Genomic DNA, 19,245 nt, shown 5'->3' on the forward strand with positions numbered 1-19,245 from the left:
AGAGCCTACGACCATACCATGCTGAATATACCGGTTCTCGTCCGATCACCGAAGTCAAGCAGCATAGGGCTCGGTTAGTACTTGGATGGGAGACCGCCTGGGAATACCGGGTGTTGTAGGCATTTTTTGCTTCATGAAATGCCCCTTTATTCATTTTTACATTTTAAGTCGTTGGTATTTGTTTTCCTTATAGTATCACTTTTGTCTCTTTTTGTTGTCTTTTTCGTCTCCTTCGTCACCCTTTTTAATAGAGCAGGAATAAACTTTTCGCTTGATGTCCGACATTCAAGGCAATGAGGAAAGTCGTTTGTTTGCAAGCACAGGGTCTCCAAGAGACGAGGCGCGCAGTTCAAGGCCTACACCATCATGTGAATTGTTGCGTCACACACAGGTGCGCATCCAAGAAAAAAAACACGACAATATCTCAAAATTCTCGTAGGTAGGCATCCGATGGAAACTGAAACAAACCCAATGAAAGATCGGTGGAATGACTGAAGACATCAAGAAACCAATATTATTACTGACAGGGATTAAATAGATGATGACGTCATAGTATCCCTTCAAATAGCTTGACTTTGATGGAGCAAGAGCCTACGACCATACCATGCTGAATATACCGGTTCTCGTCCGATCACCGAAGTCAAGCAGCATAGGGCTCGGTTAGTACTTGGATGGGAGACCGCCTGGGAATACCGGGTGTTGTAGGCATTTTTTGCTTCATGAAATGCCCCTTTATTCATTTTTACATTTTAAGTCGTTGGTATTTGTTTTCCTTATAGTATCACTTTTGTCTCTTTTTGTTGTCTTTTTCGTCTCCTTCGTCACCCTTTTTAATAGAGCAGGAATAAACTTTTCGCTTGATGTCCGACATTCAAGGCAATGAGGAAAGTCGTTTGTTTGCAAGCACAGGGTCTCCAAGAGACGAGGCGCGCAGTTCAAGGCCTACACCATCATGTGAATTGTTGCGTCACACACAGGTGCGCATCCAAGAAAAAAAACACGACAATATCTCAAAATTCTCGTAGGTAGGCATCCGATGGAAACTGAAACAAACCCAATGAAAGATCGGTGGAATGACTGAAGACATCAAGAAACCAATATTATTACTGACAGGGATTAAATAGATGATGACGTCATAGTATCCCTTCAAATAGCTTGACTTTGATGGAGCAAGAGCCTACGACCATACCATGCTGAATATACCGGTTCTCGTCCGATCACCGAAGTCAAGCAGCATAGGGCTCGGTTAGTACTTGGATGGGAGACCGCCTGGGAATACCGGGTGTTGTAGGCATTTTTTGCTTCATGAAATGCCCCTTTATTCATTTTTACATTTTAAGTCGTTGGCATTTGTTTTCCTTATAGTATCACTTTTGTCTCTTTTTGTTGTCTTTTTCGTCTCCTTCGTCACCCTTTTTAATAGAGCAGGAATAAACTTTTCGCTTGATGTCCGACATTCAAGGCAATGAGGAAAGTCGTTTGTTTGCAAGCACAGGGTCTCCAAGAGACGAGGCGCGCAGTTCAAGGCCTACACCATCATGTGAATTGTTGCGTCACACACAGGTGCGCATCCAAGAAAAAAAACACGACAATATCTCAAAATTCTCGTAGGTAGGCATCCGATGGAAACTGAAACAAACCCAATGAAAGATCGGTGGAATGACTGAAGACATCAAGAAACCAATATTATTACTGACAGGGATTAAATAGATGATGACGTCATAGTATCCCTTCAAATAGCTTGACTTTGATGGAGCAAGAGCCTACGACCATACCATGCTGAATATACCGGTTCTCGTCCGATCACCGAAGTCAAGCAGCATAGGGCTCGGTTAGTACTTGGATGGGAGACCGCCTGGGAATACCGGGTGTTGTAGGCATTTTTTGCTTCATGAAATGCCCCTTTATTCATTTTTACATTTTAAGTCGTTGGCATTTGTTTTCCTTATAGTATCACTTTTGTCTCTTTTTGTTGTCTTTTTCGTCTCCTTCGTCACCCTTTTTAATAGAGCAGGAATAAACTTTTCGCTTGATGTCCGACATTCAAGGCAATGAGGAAAGTCGTTTGTTTGCAAGCACAGGGTCTCCAAGAGACGAGGCGCGCAGTTCAAGGCCTACACCATCATGTGAATTGTTGCGTCACACACAGGTGCGCATCCAAGAAAAAAAACACGACAATATCTCAAAATTCTCGTAGGTAGGCATCCGATGGAAACTGAAACAAACCCAATGAAAGATCGGTGGAATGACTGAAGACATCAAGAAACCAATATTATTACTGACAGGGATTAAATAGATGATGACGTCATAGTATCCCTTCAAATAGCTTGACTTTGATGGAGCAAGAGCCTACGACCATACCATGCTGAATATACCGGTTCTCGTCCGATCACCGAAGTCAAGCAGCATAGGGCTCGGTTAGTACTTGGATGGGAGACCGCCTGGGAATACCGGGTGTTGTAGGCATTTTTTGCTTCATGAAATGCCCCTTTATTCATTTTTACATTTTAAGTCGTTGGCATTTGTTTTCCTTATAGTATCACTTTTGTCTCTTTTTGTTGTCTTTTTCGTCTCCTTCGTCACCCTTTTTAATAGAGCAGGAATAAACTTTTCGCTTGATGTCCGACATTCAAGGCAATGAGGAAAGTCGTTTGTTTGCAAGCACAGGGTCTCCAAGAGACGAGGCGCGCAGTTCAAGGCCTACACCATCATGTGAATTGTTGCGTCACACACAGGTGCGCATCCAAGAAAAAAAACACGACAATATCTCAAAATTCTCGTAGGTAGGCATCCGATGGAAACTGAAACAAACCCAATGAAAGATCGGTGGAATGACTGAAGACATCAAGAAACCAATATTATTACTGACAGGGATTAAATAGATGATGACGTCATAGTATCCCTTCAAATAGCTTGACTTTGATGGAGCAAGAGCCTACGACCATACCATGCTGAATATACCGGTTCTCGTCCGATCACCGAAGTCAAGCAGCATAGGGCTCGGTTAGTACTTGGATGGGAGACCGCCTGGGAATACCGGGTGTTGTAGGCATTTTTTGCTTCATGAAATGCCCCTTTATTCATTTTTACATTTTAAGTCGTTGGTATTTGTTTTCCTTATAGTATCACTTTTGTCTCTTTTTGTTGTCTTTTTCGTCTCCTTCGTCACCCTTTTTAATAGAGCAGGAATAAACTTTTCGCTTGATGTCCGACATTCAAGGCAATGAGGAAAGTCGTTTGTTTGCAAGCACAGGGTCTCCAAGAGACGAGGCGCGCAGTTCAAGGCCTACACCATCATGTGAATTGTTGCGTCACACACAGGTGCGCATCCAAGAAAAAAAACACGACAATATCTCAAAATTCTCGTAGGTAGGCATCCGATGGAAACTGAAACAAACCCAATGAAAGATCGGTGGAATGACTGAAGACATCAAGAAACCAATATTATTACTGACAGGGATTAAATAGATGATGACGTCATAGTATCCCTTCAAATAGCTTGACTTTGATGGAGCAAGAGCCTACGACCATACCATGCTGAATATACCGGTTCTCGTCCGATCACCGAAGTCAAGCAGCATAGGGCTCGGTTAGTACTTGGATGGGAGACCGCCTGGGAATACCGGGTGTTGTAGGCATTTTTTGCTTCATGAAATGCCCCTTTATTCATTTTTACATTTTAAGTCGTTGGTATTTGTTTTCCTTATAGTATCACTTTTGTCTCTTTTTGTTGTCTTTTTCGTCTCCTTCGTCACCCTTTTTAATAGAGCAGGAATAAACTTTTCGCTTGATGTCCGACATTCAAGGCAATGAGGAAAGTCGTTTGTTTGCAAGCACAGGGTCTCCAAGAGACGAGGCGCGCAGTTCAAGGCCTACACCATCATGTGAATTGTTGCGTCACACACAGGTGCGCATCCAAGAAAAAAAACACGACAATATCTCAAAATTCTCGTAGGTAGGCATCCGATGGAAACTGAAACAAACCCAATGAAAGATCGGTGGAATGACTGAAGACATCAAGAAACCAATATTATTACTGACAGGGATTAAATAGATGATGACGTCATAGTATCCCTTCAAATAGCTTGACTTTGATGGAGCAAGAGCCTACGACCATACCATGCTGAATATACCGGTTCTCGTCCGATCACCGAAGTCAAGCAGCATAGGGCTCGGTTAGTACTTGGATGGGAGACCGCCTGGGAATACCGGGTGTTGTAGGCATTTTTTGCTTCATGAAATGCCCCTTTATTCATTTTTACATTTTAAGTCGTTGGTATTTGTTTTCCTTATAGTATCACTTTTGTCTCTTTTTGTTGTCTTTTTCGTCTCCTTCGTCACCCTTTTTAATAGAGCAGGAATAAACTTTTCGCTTGATGTCCGACATTCAAGGCAATGAGGAAAGTCGTTTGTTTGCAAGCACAGGGTCTCCAAGAGACGAGGCGCGCAGTTCAAGGCCTACACCATCATGTGAATTGTTGCGTCACACACAGGTGCGCATCCAAGAAAAAAAACACGACAATATCTCAAAATTCTCGTAGGTAGGCATCCGATGGAAACTGAAACAAACCCAATGAAAGATCGGTGGAATGACTGAAGACATCAAGAAACCAATATTATTACTGACAGGGATTAAATAGATGATGACGTCATAGTATCCCTTCAAATAGCTTGACTTTGATGGAGCAAGAGCCTACGACCATACCATGCTGAATATACCGGTTCTCGTCCGATCACCGAAGTCAAGCAGCATAGGGCTCGGTTAGTACTTGGATGGGAGACCGCCTGGGAATACCGGGTGTTGTAGGCATTTTTTGCTTCATGAAATGCCCCTTTATTCATTTTTACATTTTAAGTCGTTGGTATTTGTTTTCCTTATAGTATCACTTTTGTCTCTTTTTGTTGTCTTTTTCGTCTCCTTCGTCACCCTTTTTAATAGAGCAGGAATAAACTTTTCGCTTGATGTCCGACATTCAAGGCAATGAGGAAAGTCGTTTGTTTGCAAGCACAGGGTCTCCAAGAGACGAGGCGCGCAGTTCAAGGCCTACACCATCATGTGAATTGTTGCGTCACACACAGGTGCGCATCCAAGAAAAAAAACACGACAATATCTCAAAATTCTCGTAGGTAGGCATCCGATGGAAACTGAAACAAACCCAATGAAAGATCGGTGGAATGACTGAAGACATCAAGAAACCAATATTATTACTGACAGGGATTAAATAGATGATGACGTCATAGTATCCCTTCAAATAGCTTGACTTTGATGGAGCAAGAGCCTACGACCATACCATGCTGAATATACCGGTTCTCGTCCGATCACCGAAGTCAAGCAGCATAGGGCTCGGTTAGTACTTGGATGGGAGACCGCCTGGGAATACCGGGTGTTGTAGGCATTTTTTGCTTCATGAAATGCCCCTTTATTCATTTTTACATTTTAAGTCGTTGGTATTTGTTTTCCTTATAGTATCACTTTTGTCTCTTTTTGTTGTCTTTTTCGTCTCCTTCGTCACCCTTTTTAATAGAGCAGGAATAAACTTTTCGCTTGATGTCCGACATTCAAGGCAATGAGGAAAGTCGTTTGTTTGCAAGCACAGGGTCTCCAAGAGACGAGGCGCGCAGTTCAAGGCCTACACCATCATGTGAATTGTTGCGTCACACACAGGTGCGCATCCAAGAAAAAAAACACGACAATATCTCAAAATTCTCGTAGGTAGGCATCCGATGGAAACTGAAACAAACCCAATGAAAGATCGGTGGAATGACTGAAGACATCAAGAAACCAATATTATTACTGACAGGGATTAAATAGATGATGACGTCATAGTATCCCTTCAAATAGCTTGACTTTGATGGAGCAAGAGCCTACGACCATACCATGCTGAATATACCGGTTCTCGTCCGATCACCGAAGTCAAGCAGCATAGGGCTCGGTTAGTACTTGGATGGGAGACCGCCTGGGAATACCGGGTGTTGTAGGCATTTTTTGCTTCATGAAATGCCCCTTTATTCATTTTTACATTTTAAGTCGTTGGTATTTGTTTTCCTTATAGTATCACTTTTGTCTCTTTTTGTTGTCTTTTTCGTCTCCTTCGTCACCCTTTTTAATAGAGCAGGAATAAACTTTTCGCTTGATGTCCGACATTCAAGGCAATGAGGAAAGTCGTTTGTTTGCAAGCACAGGGTCTCCAAGAGACGAGGCGCGCAGTTCAAGGCCTACACCATCATGTGAATTGTTGCGTCACACACAGGTGCGCATCCAAGAAAAAAAACACGACAATATCTCAAAATTCTCGTAGGTAGGCATCCGATGGAAACTGAAACAAACCCAATGAAAGATCGGTGGAATGACTGAAGACATCAAGAAACCAATATTATTACTGACAGGGATTAAATAGATGATGACGTCATAGTATCCCTTCAAATAGCTTGACTTTGATGGAGCAAGAGCCTACGACCATACCATGCTGAATATACCGGTTCTCGTCCGATCACCGAAGTCAAGCAGCATAGGGCTCGGTTAGTACTTGGATGGGAGACCGCCTGGGAATACCGGGTGTTGTAGGCATTTTTTGCTTCATGAAATGCCCCTTTATTCATTTTTACATTTTAAGTCGTTGGTATTTGTTTTCCTTATAGTATCACTTTTGTCTCTTTTTGTTGTCTTTTTCGTCTCCTTCGTCACCCTTTTTAATAGAGCAGGAATAAACTTTTCGCTTGATGTCCGACATTCAAGGCAATGAGGAAAGTCGTTTGTTTGCAAGCACAGGGTCTCCAAGAGACGAGGCGCGCAGTTCAAGGCCTACACCATCATGTGAATTGTTGCGTCACACACAGGTGCGCATCCAAGAAAAAAAACACGACAATATCTCAAAATTCTCGTAGGTAGGCATCCGATGGAAACTGAAACAAACCCAATGAAAGATCGGTGGAATGACTGAAGACATCAAGAAACCAATATTATTACTGACAGGGATTAAATAGATGATGACGTCATAGTATCCCTTCAAATAGCTTGACTTTGATGGAGCAAGAGCCTACGACCATACCATGCTGAATATACCGGTTCTCGTCCGATCACCGAAGTCAAGCAGCATAGGGCTCGGTTAGTACTTGGATGGGAGACCGCCTGGGAATACCGGGTGTTGTAGGCATTTTTTGCTTCATGAAATGCCCCTTTATTCATTTTTACATTTTAAGTCGTTGGTATTTGTTTTCCTTATAGTATCACTTTTGTCTCTTTTTGTTGTCTTTTTCGTCTCCTTCGTCACCCTTTTTAATAGAGCAGGAATAAACTTTTCGCTTGATGTCCGACATTCAAGGCAATGAGGAAAGTCGTTTGTTTGCAAGCACAGGGTCTCCAAGAGACGAGGCGCGCAGTTCAAGGCCTACACCATCATGTGAATTGTTGCGTCACACACAGGTGCGCATCCAAGAAAAAAAACACGACAATATCTCAAAATTCTCGTAGGTAGGCATCCGATGGAAACTGAAACAAACCCAATGAAAGATCGGTGGAATGACTGAAGACATCAAGAAACCAATATTATTACTGACAGGGATTAAATAGATGATGACGTCATAGTATCCCTTCAAATAGCTTGACTTTGATGGAGCAAGAGCCTACGACCATACCATGCTGAATATACCGGTTCTCGTCCGATCACCGAAGTCAAGCAGCATAGGGCTCGGTTAGTACTTGGATGGGAGACCGCCTGGGAATACCGGGTGTTGTAGGCATTTTTTGCTTCATGAAATGCCCCTTTATTCATTTTTACATTTTAAGTCGTTGGTATTTGTTTTCCTTATAGTATCACTTTTGTCTCTTTTTGTTGTCTTTTTCGTCTCCTTCGTCACCCTTTTTAATAGAGCAGGAATAAACTTTTCGCTTGATGTCCGACATTCAAGGCAATGAGGAAAGTCGTTTGTTTGCAAGCACAGGGTCTCCAAGAGACGAGGCGCGCAGTTCAAGGCCTACACCATCATGTGAATTGTTGCGTCACACACAGGTGCGCATCCAAGAAAAAAAACACGACAATATCTCAAAATTCTCGTAGGTAGGCATCCGATGGAAACTGAAACAAACCCAATGAAAGATCGGTGGAATGACTGAAGACATCAAGAAACCAATATTATTACTGACAGGGATTAAATAGATGATGACGTCATAGTATCCCTTCAAATAGCTTGACTTTGATGGAGCAAGAGCCTACGACCATACCATGCTGAATATACCGGTTCTCGTCCGATCACCGAAGTCAAGCAGCATAGGGCTCGGTTAGTACTTGGATGGGAGACCGCCTGGGAATACCGGGTGTTGTAGGCATTTTTTGCTTCATGAAATGCCCCTTTATTCATTTTTACATTTTAAGTCGTTGGTATTTGTTTTCCTTATAGTATCACTTTTGTCTCTTTTTGTTGTCTTTTTCGTCTCCTTCGTCACCCTTTTTAATAGAGCAGGAATAAACTTTTCGCTTGATGTCCGACATTCAAGGCAATGAGGAAAGTCGTTTGTTTGCAAGCACAGGGTCTCCAAGAGACGAGGCGCGCAGTTCAAGGCCTACACCATCATGTGAATTGTTGCGTCACACACAGGTGCGCATCCAAGAAAAAAAACACGACAATATCTCAAAATTCTCGTAGGTAGGCATCCGATGGAAACTGAAACAAACCCAATGAAAGATCGGTGGAATGACTGAAGACATCAAGAAACCAATATTATTACTGACAGGGATTAAATAGATGATGACGTCATAGTATCCCTTCAAATAGCTTGACTTTGATGGAGCAAGAGCCTACGACCATACCATGCTGAATATACCGGTTCTCGTCCGATCACCGAAGTCAAGCAGCATAGGGCTCGGTTAGTACTTGGATGGGAGACCGCCTGGGAATACCGGGTGTTGTAGGCATTTTTTGCTTCATGAAATGCCCCTTTATTCATTTTTACATTTTAAGTCGTTGGTATTTGTTTTCCTTATAGTATCACTTTTGTCTCTTTTTGTTGTCTTTTTCGTCTCCTTCGTCACCCTTTTTAATAGAGCAGGAATAAACTTTTCGCTTGATGTCCGACATTCAAGGCAATGAGGAAAGTCGTTTGTTTGCAAGCACAGGGTCTCCAAGAGACGAGGCGCGCAGTTCAAGGCCTACACCATCATGTGAATTGTTGCGTCACACACAGGTGCGCATCCAAGAAAAAAAACACGACAATATCTCAAAATTCTCGTAGGTAGGCATCCGATGGAAACTGAAACAAACCCAATGAAAGATCGGTGGAATGACTGAAGACATCAAGAAACCAATATTATTACTGACAGGGATTAAATAGATGATGACGTCATAGTATCCCTTCAAATAGCTTGACTTTGATGGAGCAAGAGCCTACGACCATACCATGCTGAATATACCGGTTCTCGTCCGATCACCGAAGTCAAGCAGCATAGGGCTCGGTTAGTACTTGGATGGGAGACCGCCTGGGAATACCGGGTGTTGTAGGCATTTTTTGCTTCATGAAATGCCCCTTTATTCATTTTTACATTTTAAGTCGTTGGTATTTGTTTTCCTTATAGTATCACTTTTGTCTCTTTTTGTTGTCTTTTTCGTCTCCTTCGTCACCCTTTTTAATAGAGCAGGAATAAACTTTTCGCTTGATGTCCGACATTCAAGGCAATGAGGAAAGTCGTTTGTTTGCAAGCACAGGGTCTCCAAGAGACGAGGCGCGCAGTTCAAGGCCTACACCATCATGTGAATTGTTGCGTCACACACAGGTGCGCATCCAAGAAAAAAAACACGACAATATCTCAAAATTCTCGTAGGTAGGCATCCGATGGAAACTGAAACAAACCCAATGAAAGATCGGTGGAATGACTGAAGACATCAAGAAACCAATATTATTACTGACAGGGATTAAATAGATGATGACGTCATAGTATCCCTTCAAATAGCTTGACTTTGATGGAGCAAGAGCCTACGACCATACCATGCTGAATATACCGGTTCTCGTCCGATCACCGAAGTCAAGCAGCATAGGGCTCGGTTAGTACTTGGATGGGAGACCGCCTGGGAATACCGGGTGTTGTAGGCATTTTTTGCTTCATGAAATGCCCCTTTATTCATTTTTACATTTTAAGTCGTTGGTATTTGTTTTCCTTATAGTATCACTTTTGTCTCTTTTTGTTGTCTTTTTCGTCTCCTTCGTCACCCTTTTTAATAGAGCAGGAATAAACTTTTCGCTTGATGTCCGACATTCAAGGCAATGAGGAAAGTCGTTTGTTTGCAAGCACAGGGTCTCCAAGAGACGAGGCGCGCAGTTCAAGGCCTACACCATCATGTGAATTGTTGCGTCACACACAGGTGCGCATCCAAGAAAAAAAACACGACAATATCTCAAAATTCTCGTAGGTAGGCATCCGATGGAAACTGAAACAAACCCAATGAAAGATCGGTGGAATGACTGAAGACATCAAGAAACCAATATTATTACTGACAGGGATTAAATAGATGATGACGTCATAGTATCCCTTCAAATAGCTTGACTTTGATGGAGCAAGAGCCTACGACCATACCATGCTGAATATACCGGTTCTCGTCCGATCACCGAAGTCAAGCAGCATAGGGCTCGGTTAGTACTTGGATGGGAGACCGCCTGGGAATACCGGGTGTTGTAGGCATTTTTTGCTTCATGAAATGCCCCTTTATTCATTTTTACATTTTAAGTCGTTGGTATTTGTTTTCCTTATAGTATCACTTTTGTCTCTTTTTGTTGTCTTTTTCGTCTCCTTCGTCACCCTTTTTAATAGAGCAGGAATAAACTTTTCGCTTGATGTCCGACATTCAAGGCAATGAGGAAAGTCGTTTGTTTGCAAGCACAGGGTCTCCAAGAGACGAGGCGCGCAGTTCAAGGCCTACACCATCATGTGAATTGTTGCGTCACACACAGGTGCGCATCCAAGAAAAAAAACACGACAATATCTCAAAATTCTCGTAGGTAGGCATCCGATGGAAACTGAAACAAACCCAATGAAAGATCGGTGGAATGACTGAAGACATCAAGAAACCAATATTATTACTGACAGGGATTAAATAGATGATGACGTCATAGTATCCCTTCAAATAGCTTGACTTTGATGGAGCAAGAGCCTACGACCATACCATGCTGAATATACCGGTTCTCGTCCGATCACCGAAGTCAAGCAGCATAGGGCTCGGTTAGTACTTGGATGGGAGACCGCCTGGGAATACCGGGTGTTGTAGGCATTTTTTGCTTCATGAAATGCCCCTTTATTCATTTTTACATTTTAAGTCGTTGGTATTTGTTTTCCTTATAGTATCACTTTTGTCTCTTTTTGTTGTCTTTTTCGTCTCCTTCGTCACCCTTTTTAATAGAGCAGGAATAAACTTTTCGCTTGATGTCCGACATTCAAGGCAATGAGGAAAGTCGTTTGTTTGCAAGCACAGGGTCTCCAAGAGACGAGGCGCGCAGTTCAAGGCCTACACCATCATGTGAATTGTTGCGTCACACACAGGTGCGCATCCAAGAAAAAAAACACGACAATATCTCAAAATTCTCGTAGGTAGGCATCCGATGGAAACTGAAACAAACCCAATGAAAGATCGGTGGAATGACTGAAGACATCAAGAAACCAATATTATTACTGACAGGGATTAAATAGATGATGACGTCATAGTATCCCTTCAAATAGCTTGACTTTGATGGAGCAAGAGCCTACGACCATACCATGCTGAATATACCGGTTCTCGTCCGATCACCGAAGTCAAGCAGCATAGGGCTCGGTTAGTACTTGGATGGGAGACCGCCTGGGAATACCGGGTGTTGTAGGCATTTTTTGCTTCATGAAATGCCCCTTTATTCATTTTTACATTTTAAGTCGTTGGTATTTGTTTTCCTTATAGTATCACTTTTGTCTCTTTTTGTTGTCTTTTTCGTCTCCTTCGTCACCCTTTTTAATAGAGCAGGAATAAACTTTTCGCTTGATGTCCGACATTCAAGGCAATGAGGAAAGTCGTTTGTTTGCAAGCACAGGGTCTCCAAGAGACGAGGCGCGCAGTTCAAGGCCTACACCATCATGTGAATTGTTGCGTCACACACAGGTGCGCATCCAAGAAAAAAAACACGACAATATCTCAAAATTCTCGTAGGTAGGCATCCGATGGAAACTGAAACAAACCCAATGAAAGATCGGTGGAATGACTGAAGACATCAAGAAACCAATATTATTACTGACAGGGATTAAATAGATGATGACGTCATAGTATCCCTTCAAATAGCTTGACTTTGATGGAGCAAGAGCCTACGACCATACCATGCTGAATATACCGGTTCTCGTCCGATCACCGAAGTCAAGCAGCATAGGGCTCGGTTAGTACTTGGATGGGAGACCGCCTGGGAATACCGGGTGTTGTAGGCATTTTTTGCTTCATGAAATGCCCCTTTATTCATTTTTACATTTTAAGTCGTTGGTATTTGTTTTCCTTATAGTATCACTTTTGTCTCTTTTTGTTGTCTTTTTCGTCTCCTTCGTCACCCTTTTTAATAGAGCAGGAATAAACTTTTCGCTTGATGTCCGACATTCAAGGCAATGAGGAAAGTCGTTTGTTTGCAAGCACAGGGTCTCCAAGAGACGAGGCGCGCAGTTCAAGGCCTACACCATCATGTGAATTGTTGCGTCACACACAGGTGCGCATCCAAGAAAAAAAACACGACAATATCTCAAAATTCTCGTAGGTAGGCATCCGATGGAAACTGAAACAAACCCAATGAAAGATCGGTGGAATGACTGAAGACATCAAGAAACCAATATTATTACTGACAGGGATTAAATAGATGATGACGTCATAGTATCCCTTCAAATAGCTTGACTTTGATGGAGCAAGAGCCTACGACCATACCATGCTGAATATACCGGTTCTCGTCCGATCACCGAAGTCAAGCAGCATAGGGCTCGGTTAGTACTTGGATGGGAGACCGCCTGGGAATACCGGGTGTTGTAGGCATTTTTTGCTTCATGAAATGCCCCTTTATTCATTTTTACATTTTAAGTCGTTGGTATTTGTTTTCCTTATAGTATCACTTTTGTCTCTTTTTGTTGTCTTTTTCGTCTCCTTCGTCACCCTTTTTAATAGAGCAGGAATAAACTTTTCGCTTGATGTCCGACATTCAAGGCAATGAGGAAAGTCGTTTGTTTGCAAGCACAGGGTCTCCAAGAGACGAGGCGCGCAGTTCAAGGCCTACACCATCATGTGAATTGTTGCGTCACACACAGGTGCGCATCCAAGAAAAAAAACACGACAATATCTCAAAATTCTCGTAGGTAGGCATCCGATGGAAACTGAAACAAACCCAATGAAAGATCGGTGGAATGACTGAAGACATCAAGAAACCAATATTATTACTGACAGGGATTAAATAGATGATGACGTCATAGTATCCCTTCAAATAGCTTGACTTTGATGGAGCAAGAGCCTACGACCATACCATGCTGAATATACCGGTTCTCGTCCGATCACCGAAGTCAAGCAGCATAGGGCTCGGTTAGTACTTGGATGGGAGACCGCCTGGGAATACCGGGTGTTGTAGGCATTTTTTGCTTCATGAAATGCCCCTTTATTCATTTTTACATTTTAAGTCGTTGGTATTTGTTTTCCTTATAGTATCACTTTTGTCTCTTTTTGTTGTCTTTTTCGTCTCCTTCGTCACCCTTTTTAATAGAGCAGGAATAAACTTTTCGCTTGATGTCCGACATTCAAGGCAATGAGGAAAGTCGTTTGTTTGCAAGCACAGGGTCTCCAAGAGACGAGGCGCGCAGTTCAAGGCCTACACCATCATGTGAATTGTTGCGTCACACACAGGTGCGCATCCAAGAAAAAAAACACGACAATATCTCAAAATTCTCGTAGGTAGGCATCCGATGGAAACTGAAACAAACCCAATGAAAGATCGGTGGAATGACTGAAGACATCAAGAAACCAATATTATTACTGACAGGGATTAAATAGATGATGACGTCATAGTATCCCTTCAAATAGCTTGACTTTGATGGAGCAAGAGCCTACGACCATACCATGCTGAATATACCGGTTCTCGTCCGATCACCGAAGTCAAGCAGCATAGGGCTCGGTTAGTACTTGGATGGGAGACCGCCTGGGAATACCGGGTGTTGTAGGCATTTTTTGCTTCATGAAATGCCCCTTTATTCATTTTTACATTTTAAGTCGTTGGTATTTGTTTTCCTTATAGTATCACTTTTGTCTCTTTTTGTTGTCTTTTTCGTCTCCTTCGTCACCCTTTTTAATAGAGCAGGAATAAACTTTTCGCTTGATGTCCGACATTCAAGGCAATGAGGAAAGTCGTTTGTTTGCAAGCACAGGGTCTCCAAGAGACGAGGCGCGCAGTTCAAGGCCTACACCATCATGTGAATTGTTGCGTCACACACAGGTGCGCATCCAAGAAAAAAAACACGACAATATCTCAAAATTCTCGTAGGTAGGCATCCGATGGAAACTGAAACAAACCCAATGAAAGATCGGTGGAATGACTGAAGACATCAAGAAACCAATATTATTACTGACAGGGATTAAATAGATGATGACGTCATAGTATCCCTTCAAATAGCTTGACTTTGATGGAGCAAGAGCCTACGACCATACCATGCTGAATATACCGGTTCTCGTCCGATCACCGAAGTCAAGCAGCATAGGGCTCGGTTAGTACTTGGATGGGAGACCGCCTGGGAATACCGGGTGTTGTAGGCATTTTTTGCTTCATGAAATGCCCCTTTATTCATTTTTACATTTTAAGTCGTTGGTATTTGTTTTCCTTATAGTATCACTTTTGTCTCTTTTTGTTGTCTTTTTCGTCTCCTTCGTCACCCTTTTTAATAGAGCAGGAATAAACTTTTCGCTTGATGTCCGACATTCAAGGCAATGAGGAAAGTCGTTTGTTTGCAAGCACAGGGTCTCCAAGAGACGAGGCGCGCAGTTCAAGGCCTACACCATCATGTGAATTGTTGCGTCACACACAGGTGCGCATCCAAGAAAAAAAACACGACAATATCTCAAAATTCTCGTAGGTAGGCATCCGATGGAAACTGAAACAAACCCAATGAAAGATCGGTGGAATGACTGAAGACATCAAGAAACCAATATTATTACTGACAGGGATTAAATAGATGATGACGTCATAGTATCCCTTCAAATAGCTTGACTTTGATGGAGCAAGAGCCTACGACCATACCATGCTGAATATACCGGTTCTCGTCCGATCACCGAAGTCAAGCAGCATAGGGCTCGGTTAGTACTTGGATGGGAGACCGCCTGGGAATACCGGGTGTTGTAGGCATTTTTTGCTTCATGAAATGCCCCTTTATTCATTTTTACATTTTAAGTCGTTGGTATTTGTTTTCCTTATAGTATCACTTTTGTCTCTTTTTGTTGTCTTTTTCGTCTCCTTCGTCACCCTTTTTAATAGAGCAGGAATAAACTTTTCGCTTGATGTCCGACATTCAAGGCAATGAGGAAAGTCGTTTGTTTGCAAGCACAGGGTCTCCAAGAGACGAGGCGCGCAGTTCAAGGCCTACACCATCATGTGAATTGTTGCGTCACACACAGGTGCGCATCCAAGAAAAAAAACACGACAATATCTCAAAATTCTCGTAGGTAGGCATCCGATGGAAACTGAAACAAACCCAATGAAAGATCGGTGGAATGACTGAAGACATCAAGAAACCAATATTATTACTGACAGGGATTAAATAGATGATGACGTCATAGTATCCCTTCAAATAGCTTGACTTTGATGGAGCAAGAGCCTACGACCATACCATGCTGAATATACCGGTTCTCGTCCGATCACCGAAGTCAAGCAGCATAGGGCTCGGTTAGTACTTGGATGGGAGACCGCCTGGGAATACCGGGTGTTGTAGGCATTTTTTGCTTCATGAAATGCCCCTTTATTCATTTTTACATTTTAAGTCGTTGGTATTTGTTTTCCTTATAGTATCACTTTTGTCTCTTTTTGTTGTCTTTTTCGTCTCCTTCGTCACCCTTTTTAATAGAGCAGGAATAAACTTTTCGCTTGATGTCCGACATTCAAGGCAATGAGGAAAGTCGTTTGTTTGCAAGCACAGGGTCTCCAAGAGACGAGGCGCGCAGTTCAAGGCCTACACCATCATGTGAATTGTTGCGTCACACACAGGTGCGCATCCAAGAAAAAAAACACGACAATATCTCAAAATTCTCGTAGGTAGGCATCCGATGGAAACTGAAACAAACCCAATGAAAGATCGGTGGAATGACTGAAGACATCAAGAAACCAATATTATTACTGACAGGGATTAAATAGATGATGACGTCATAGTATCCCTTCAAATAGCTTGACTTTGATGGAGCAAGAGCCTACGACCATACCATGCTGAATATACCGGTTCTCGTCCGATCACCGAAGTCAAGCAGCATAGGGCTCGGTTAGTACTTGGATGGGAGACCGCCTGGGAATACCGGGTGTTGTAGGCATTTTTTGCTTCATGAAATGCCCCTTTATTCATTTTTACATTTTAAGTCGTTGGTATTTGTTTTCCTTATAGTATCACTTTTGTCTCTTTTTGTTGTCTTTTTCGTCTCCTTCGTCACCCTTTTTAATAGAGCAGGAATAAACTTTTCGCTTGATGTCCGACATTCAAGGCAATGAGGAAAGTCGTTTGTTTGCAAGCACAGGGTCTCCAAGAGACGAGGCGCGCAGTTCAAGGCCTACACCATCATGTGAATTGTTGCGTCACACACAGGTGCGCATCCAAGAAAAAAAACACGACAATATCTCAAAATTCTCGTAGGTAGGCATCCGATGGAAACTGAAACAAACCCAATGAAAGATCGGTGGAATGACTGAAGACATCAAGAAACCAATATTATTACTGACAGGGATTAAATAGATGATGACGTCATAGTATCCCTTCAAATAGCTTGACTTTGATGGAGCAAGAGCCTACGACCATACCATGCTGAATATACCGGTTCTCGTCCGATCACCGAAGTCAAGCAGCATAGGGCTCGGTTAGTACTTGGATGGGAGACCGCCTGGGAATACCGGGTGTTGTAGGCATTTTTTGCTTCATGAAATGCCCCTTTATTCATTTTTACATTTTAAGTCGTTGGTATTTGTTTTCCTTATAGTATCACTTTTGTCTCTTTTTGTTGTCTTTTTCGTCTCCTTCGTCACCCTTTTTAATAGAGCAGGAATAAACTTTTCGCTTGATGTCCGACATTCAAGGCAATGAGGAAAGTCGTTTGTTTGCAAGCACAGGGTCTCCAAGAGACGAGGCGCGCAGTTCAAGGCCTACACCATCATGTGAATTGTTGCGTCACACACAGGTGCGCATCCAAGAAAAAAAACACGACAATATCTCAAAATTCTCGTAGGTAGGCATCCGATGGAAACTGAAACAAACCCAAATGAAAGATCGGTGGAATGACTGAAGACATCAAGAAACCAATATTATTACTGACAGGGATTAAATAGATGATGACGTCATAGTATCCCTTCAAATAGCTTGACTTTGATGGAGCAAGAGCCTACGACCATACCATGCTGAATATACCGGTTCTCGTCCGATCACCGAAGTCAAGCAGCATAGGGCTCGGTTAGTACTTGGATGGGAGACCGCCTGGGAATACCGGGTGTTGTAGGCATTTTTTGCTTCATGAAATGCCCCTTTATTCATTTTTACATTTTAAGTCGTTGGTATTTGTTTTCCTTATAGTATCACTTTTGTCTCTTTTTGTTGTCTTTTTCGTCTCCTTCGTCACCCTTTTTAATAGAGCAGGAATAAACTTTTCGCTTGATGTCCGACATTCAAGGCAATGAGGAAAGTCGTTTGTTTGCAAGCACAGGGTCTCCAAGAGACGAGGCGCGCAGTTCAAGGCCTACACCATCATGTGAATTGTTGCGTCACACACAGGTGCGCATCCAAGAAAAAAAACACGACAATATCTCAAAATTCTCGTAGGTAGGCATCCGATGGAAACTGAAACAAACCCAATGAAAGATCGGTGGAATGACTGAAGACATCAAGAAACCAATATTATTACTGACAGGGATTAAATAGATGATGACGTCATAGTATCCCTTCAAATAGCTTGACTTTGATGGAGCAAGAGCCTACGACCATACCATGCTGAATATACCGGTTCTCGTCCGATCACCGAAGTCAAGCAGCATAGGGCTCGGTTAGTACTTGGATGGGAGACCGCCTGGGAATACCGGGTGTTGTAGGCATTTTTTGCTTCATGAAATGCCCCTTTATTCATTTTTACATTTTAAGTCGTTGGTATTTGTTTTCCTTATAGTATCACTTTTGTCTCTTTTTGTTGTCTTTTTCGTCTCCTTCGTCACCCTTTTTAATAGAGCAGGAATAAACTTTTCGCTTGATGTCCGACATTCAAGGCAATGAGGAAAGTCGTTTGTTTGCAAGCACAGGGTCTCCAAGAGACGAGGCGCGCAGTTCAAGGCCTACACCATCATGTGAATTGTTGCGTCACACACAGGTGCGCATCCAAGAAAAAAAAACACGACAATATCTCAAAATTCTCGTAGGTAGGCATCCGATGGAAACTGAAACAAACCCAATGAAAGATCGGTGGAATGACTGAAGACATCAAGAAACCAATATTATTACTGACAGGGATTAAATAGATGATGACGTCATAGTATCCCTTCAAATAGCTTGACTTTGATGGAGCAAGAGCCTACGACCATACCATGCTGAATATACCGGTTCTCGTCCGATCACCGAAGTCAAGCAGCATAGGGCTCGGTTAGTACTTGGATGGGAGACCGCCTGGGAATACCGGGTGTTGTAGGCATTTTTTGCTTCATGAAATGCCCCTTTATTCATTTTTACATTTTAAGTCGTTGGTATTTGTTTTCCTTATAGTATCACTTTTGTCTCTTTTTGTTGTCTTTTTCGTCTCCTTCGTCACCCTTTTTAATAGAGCAGGAATAAACTTTTCGCTTGATGTCCGACATTCAAGGCAATGAGGAAAGTCGTTTGTTTGCAAGCACAGGGTCTCCAAGAGACGAGGCGCGCAGTTCAAGGCCTACACCATCATGTGAATTGTTGCGTCACACACAGGTGCGCATCCAAGAAAAAAAACACGACAATATCTCAAAATTCTCGTAGGTAGGCATCCGATGGAAACTGAAACAAACCCAATGAAAGATCGGTGGAATGA

At 42.5% G+C, this 19,245-nt stretch overlaps 33 non-coding genes across 33 annotated transcripts; all 33 read left to right on the top strand.

The window, feature by feature from the left end:
• Positions 1-3: 3 nt before the first annotated feature.
• Positions 4-122, top strand: LOC135158502 (5S ribosomal RNA). The gene has a single exon (XR_010297276.1). It is a non-coding gene; the product is annotated as a 5S ribosomal RNA (ribosomal RNA).
• A 467-nt stretch (positions 123-589) lies between these two features.
• LOC135158504 (5S ribosomal RNA) lies at positions 590-708 on the top strand. Its single transcript, XR_010297277.1, has one exon. It is a non-coding gene; the product is annotated as a 5S ribosomal RNA (ribosomal RNA).
• A 467-nt stretch (positions 709-1,175) lies between these two features.
• LOC135158505 (5S ribosomal RNA) lies at positions 1,176-1,294 on the top strand. Its single transcript, XR_010297278.1, has one exon. It is a non-coding gene; the product is annotated as a 5S ribosomal RNA (ribosomal RNA).
• Positions 1,295-1,761: 467 nt separating this feature from the next.
• On the top strand, positions 1,762-1,880 carry LOC135158506 (5S ribosomal RNA). Its single transcript, XR_010297279.1, has one exon. It is a non-coding gene; the product is annotated as a 5S ribosomal RNA (ribosomal RNA).
• Positions 1,881-2,347: 467 nt separating this feature from the next.
• Positions 2,348-2,466, top strand: LOC135158508 (5S ribosomal RNA). The gene has a single exon (XR_010297281.1). It is a non-coding gene; the product is annotated as a 5S ribosomal RNA (ribosomal RNA).
• A 467-nt stretch (positions 2,467-2,933) lies between these two features.
• LOC135158509 (5S ribosomal RNA) lies at positions 2,934-3,052 on the top strand. Its single transcript, XR_010297282.1, has one exon. It is a non-coding gene; the product is annotated as a 5S ribosomal RNA (ribosomal RNA).
• A 467-nt stretch (positions 3,053-3,519) lies between these two features.
• LOC135158510 (5S ribosomal RNA) lies at positions 3,520-3,638 on the top strand. The gene has a single exon (XR_010297283.1). It is a non-coding gene; the product is annotated as a 5S ribosomal RNA (ribosomal RNA).
• Positions 3,639-4,105: 467 nt separating this feature from the next.
• LOC135158511 (5S ribosomal RNA) lies at positions 4,106-4,224 on the top strand. Its single transcript, XR_010297284.1, has one exon. It is a non-coding gene; the product is annotated as a 5S ribosomal RNA (ribosomal RNA).
• A 467-nt stretch (positions 4,225-4,691) lies between these two features.
• Positions 4,692-4,810, top strand: LOC135158512 (5S ribosomal RNA). Its single transcript, XR_010297285.1, has one exon. It is a non-coding gene; the product is annotated as a 5S ribosomal RNA (ribosomal RNA).
• Positions 4,811-5,277: 467 nt separating this feature from the next.
• LOC135158513 (5S ribosomal RNA) lies at positions 5,278-5,396 on the top strand. The gene has a single exon (XR_010297286.1). It is a non-coding gene; the product is annotated as a 5S ribosomal RNA (ribosomal RNA).
• A 467-nt stretch (positions 5,397-5,863) lies between these two features.
• Positions 5,864-5,982, top strand: LOC135158514 (5S ribosomal RNA). Its single transcript, XR_010297287.1, has one exon. It is a non-coding gene; the product is annotated as a 5S ribosomal RNA (ribosomal RNA).
• A 467-nt stretch (positions 5,983-6,449) lies between these two features.
• LOC135158515 (5S ribosomal RNA) lies at positions 6,450-6,568 on the top strand. Its single transcript, XR_010297288.1, has one exon. It is a non-coding gene; the product is annotated as a 5S ribosomal RNA (ribosomal RNA).
• Positions 6,569-7,035: 467 nt separating this feature from the next.
• On the top strand, positions 7,036-7,154 carry LOC135158516 (5S ribosomal RNA). Its single transcript, XR_010297289.1, has one exon. It is a non-coding gene; the product is annotated as a 5S ribosomal RNA (ribosomal RNA).
• A 467-nt stretch (positions 7,155-7,621) lies between these two features.
• On the top strand, positions 7,622-7,740 carry LOC135158517 (5S ribosomal RNA). Its single transcript, XR_010297290.1, has one exon. It is a non-coding gene; the product is annotated as a 5S ribosomal RNA (ribosomal RNA).
• A 467-nt stretch (positions 7,741-8,207) lies between these two features.
• Positions 8,208-8,326, top strand: LOC135158520 (5S ribosomal RNA). The gene has a single exon (XR_010297292.1). It is a non-coding gene; the product is annotated as a 5S ribosomal RNA (ribosomal RNA).
• Positions 8,327-8,793: 467 nt separating this feature from the next.
• On the top strand, positions 8,794-8,912 carry LOC135158521 (5S ribosomal RNA). The gene has a single exon (XR_010297293.1). It is a non-coding gene; the product is annotated as a 5S ribosomal RNA (ribosomal RNA).
• A 467-nt stretch (positions 8,913-9,379) lies between these two features.
• Positions 9,380-9,498, top strand: LOC135158522 (5S ribosomal RNA). Its single transcript, XR_010297294.1, has one exon. It is a non-coding gene; the product is annotated as a 5S ribosomal RNA (ribosomal RNA).
• A 467-nt stretch (positions 9,499-9,965) lies between these two features.
• LOC135158523 (5S ribosomal RNA) lies at positions 9,966-10,084 on the top strand. The gene has a single exon (XR_010297295.1). It is a non-coding gene; the product is annotated as a 5S ribosomal RNA (ribosomal RNA).
• Positions 10,085-10,551: 467 nt separating this feature from the next.
• On the top strand, positions 10,552-10,670 carry LOC135158524 (5S ribosomal RNA). Its single transcript, XR_010297297.1, has one exon. It is a non-coding gene; the product is annotated as a 5S ribosomal RNA (ribosomal RNA).
• A 467-nt stretch (positions 10,671-11,137) lies between these two features.
• Positions 11,138-11,256, top strand: LOC135158525 (5S ribosomal RNA). The gene has a single exon (XR_010297298.1). It is a non-coding gene; the product is annotated as a 5S ribosomal RNA (ribosomal RNA).
• A 467-nt stretch (positions 11,257-11,723) lies between these two features.
• On the top strand, positions 11,724-11,842 carry LOC135158526 (5S ribosomal RNA). Its single transcript, XR_010297299.1, has one exon. It is a non-coding gene; the product is annotated as a 5S ribosomal RNA (ribosomal RNA).
• Positions 11,843-12,309: 467 nt separating this feature from the next.
• Positions 12,310-12,428, top strand: LOC135158527 (5S ribosomal RNA). Its single transcript, XR_010297300.1, has one exon. It is a non-coding gene; the product is annotated as a 5S ribosomal RNA (ribosomal RNA).
• A 467-nt stretch (positions 12,429-12,895) lies between these two features.
• Positions 12,896-13,014, top strand: LOC135158528 (5S ribosomal RNA). Its single transcript, XR_010297301.1, has one exon. It is a non-coding gene; the product is annotated as a 5S ribosomal RNA (ribosomal RNA).
• Positions 13,015-13,481: 467 nt separating this feature from the next.
• Positions 13,482-13,600, top strand: LOC135158529 (5S ribosomal RNA). Its single transcript, XR_010297302.1, has one exon. It is a non-coding gene; the product is annotated as a 5S ribosomal RNA (ribosomal RNA).
• Positions 13,601-14,067: 467 nt separating this feature from the next.
• Positions 14,068-14,186, top strand: LOC135158531 (5S ribosomal RNA). Its single transcript, XR_010297304.1, has one exon. It is a non-coding gene; the product is annotated as a 5S ribosomal RNA (ribosomal RNA).
• A 467-nt stretch (positions 14,187-14,653) lies between these two features.
• LOC135158532 (5S ribosomal RNA) lies at positions 14,654-14,772 on the top strand. The gene has a single exon (XR_010297305.1). It is a non-coding gene; the product is annotated as a 5S ribosomal RNA (ribosomal RNA).
• A 467-nt stretch (positions 14,773-15,239) lies between these two features.
• On the top strand, positions 15,240-15,358 carry LOC135158533 (5S ribosomal RNA). The gene has a single exon (XR_010297306.1). It is a non-coding gene; the product is annotated as a 5S ribosomal RNA (ribosomal RNA).
• Positions 15,359-15,825: 467 nt separating this feature from the next.
• LOC135158534 (5S ribosomal RNA) lies at positions 15,826-15,944 on the top strand. Its single transcript, XR_010297307.1, has one exon. It is a non-coding gene; the product is annotated as a 5S ribosomal RNA (ribosomal RNA).
• A 467-nt stretch (positions 15,945-16,411) lies between these two features.
• Positions 16,412-16,530, top strand: LOC135158535 (5S ribosomal RNA). The gene has a single exon (XR_010297308.1). It is a non-coding gene; the product is annotated as a 5S ribosomal RNA (ribosomal RNA).
• Positions 16,531-16,997: 467 nt separating this feature from the next.
• On the top strand, positions 16,998-17,116 carry LOC135158536 (5S ribosomal RNA). Its single transcript, XR_010297309.1, has one exon. It is a non-coding gene; the product is annotated as a 5S ribosomal RNA (ribosomal RNA).
• Positions 17,117-17,584: 468 nt separating this feature from the next.
• Positions 17,585-17,703, top strand: LOC135158537 (5S ribosomal RNA). The gene has a single exon (XR_010297310.1). It is a non-coding gene; the product is annotated as a 5S ribosomal RNA (ribosomal RNA).
• A 467-nt stretch (positions 17,704-18,170) lies between these two features.
• LOC135158538 (5S ribosomal RNA) lies at positions 18,171-18,289 on the top strand. The gene has a single exon (XR_010297311.1). It is a non-coding gene; the product is annotated as a 5S ribosomal RNA (ribosomal RNA).
• Positions 18,290-18,757: 468 nt separating this feature from the next.
• LOC135158539 (5S ribosomal RNA) lies at positions 18,758-18,876 on the top strand. Its single transcript, XR_010297312.1, has one exon. It is a non-coding gene; the product is annotated as a 5S ribosomal RNA (ribosomal RNA).
• Positions 18,877-19,245: the final 369 nt, after the last annotated feature.

Source organism: Lytechinus pictus, unplaced genomic scaffold (assembly GCF_037042905.1).
Source record: "Lytechinus pictus isolate F3 Inbred unplaced genomic scaffold, Lp3.0 scaffold_45, whole genome shotgun sequence".
In the NCBI taxonomy this organism is placed as follows: Eukaryota; Metazoa; Echinodermata; class Echinoidea; order Temnopleuroida; family Toxopneustidae; genus Lytechinus; species Lytechinus pictus.